Genomic DNA, 2,061 nt, shown 5'->3' on the forward strand with positions numbered 1-2,061 from the left:
AAGTTCATTTACCAATCATGTGATTGTGGGTTCAGTCCCACTATGCAGCACCTCTACTATGATCCCAGAGCTTTGTGAACGAATTTGGTGGACAGAAACAGAAATGTATCCATTATGCATGTGTAAGTGTCACTTTTGACCATGGAGGCAAAATGTGACCCATCAACTCTTCAGCTAGTAACTCAACATAACAACCTGACTAGCTGTGGCTCCTTATTAAATCTGATACTCTAGTGTCACTAAAAATTGTGTGGGGTTACACTCCAGATGTGTCATGTTTCTATTAGCAACAACCATTCCTTTATTCTGGACAATTAATCAGCTCTTCTCAATTGTTGACTGTATCACCCCCACCAAAAAAAAAACTCTTTTCTCATAATAAAGAAGTTTATTTTGCAACCATGGGGTTTTAAGTTTGATCCCAGTGTGTTGTACCTTGAACTTTCATAACTTTTGGTTGACCAAAGGTTTGTGAGTTAAATTTGTTTGTTGGAGACTATGTAGAAACTTGGTAGTTGGAACCTTGTTTTGGGGTGACAGACTTAAATGGTTCCCATTTTTAATACCATCACATGGCCCTTGGTGCCTTTAGCAGAGTCCTCTCTGCTGCTAGTATTTATGTCATATCCCTGCTCTGAAGAAACTTCAACTAATTGCAGATACTCTTGGAAGACTATTTAGAACTACATTTTCCACTAGCATATTTATGACAGTATTATTTGAGCGGAAATTTGGTCACTATTTCTAGCATATTGATGCATCAGAATATGAAGCTGTAAGTTGAAGAAGAAAATTGAATCAGGTCCCTCTTGCTTCTCCCAATAATCTGTTGTTAGATTGACATTGACAATAACGTATTGTTTAGAAATATATACTGATAAATAAGCGCCTGATAGAGTTGGAAAACCCTGGGTAAATGTTTCTGGAGATCTGTGTTTGTGTGCACGCGCCTGTGTATGTTTACACCTGTCTTAACAACTCTTGCTGTGTTGTATTCTTTTACACCCTGCATTTAACGGGTCGACCTAAAAGATCGATAAAATTAGTACCAGATTAGATTAAGTACTGAGATCGATTCAGTGTTTGAAGAAGATGGCTGCAGTGTAGTCCTATAACTGAAGCGAGCAAATGAATTAGAGAGGCTAGGAGATTTTAGTAGCATATTTCTCGCATCGCACAAGAAAGTGTTACATGGCAGAGTTGCTTCCCCTGAATCAATTTTCAAACTAGCTACGAAGTTCTCTTTCTTGATCTCCAAATGATGGAGTGTACAGTTGGTTGGATTCTTTGTCCTACATCTCGGCGATACATAAATGGTTTTATTTTATAGAGGTTATTAGAATAAAAAATTCAAGTCTTTTGTTTTAATTCCATCCACATCCAGTATTCAATATAAGAATATAAAAATCTATTTCACTAACTTTGATGGTACCGTATTTGGTCAAGCTAAAGGGTTGGGGCTGATGGGTGTATGTGATTTGTTTTTAAAAACAATAATGAATAATGCAAAAATATATTTATTTATAAAGTCTAAACTGAACATGGAATGAAATATATTAATTTATAAACTTTAAACTGAACTTCATTTGTTTAAATTCTACGGAAACAAGCGAAGGTGGACGAGTGACAGATAGATAGATAGATAGACAGACACACAGACAGATAGATAGATAGATAGATAGACAGACAGACACACAGACAGATAGATAGATAGATAGACAGACAGACACACAGACAGATAGATAGATAGACACACAGACAGACAGACACGCAGACAGATAGATAGATAGCTCCGGCCAGGCAGGCAGGCAGACAGACAGACAGATAGATAGCTCCGGCCGGTCAGTAACCAAAGAATCAACTCAAACCAGCAGTAACGTTCCTTGTCAGATTTTTCTACTTTCACTTCTGACAGCTAATACCATGACAGTGCCAAATATTCTAATAGGTATAAAACAACTTGCTGCGAACGAATATGAAGGAAAAAAACGCGCGCTCGCGAACGGAGTGGGGGTGGGAAGAGGCCTCGGAACATTCGCATCCTGAATATCCCGAGACGCC

Source organism: Octopus bimaculoides, chromosome 20 (genome assembly GCF_001194135.2).
Source record: "Octopus bimaculoides isolate UCB-OBI-ISO-001 chromosome 20, ASM119413v2, whole genome shotgun sequence".
Lineage (NCBI taxonomy): Eukaryota > Metazoa > Mollusca > Cephalopoda > Octopoda > Octopodidae > Octopus > Octopus bimaculoides.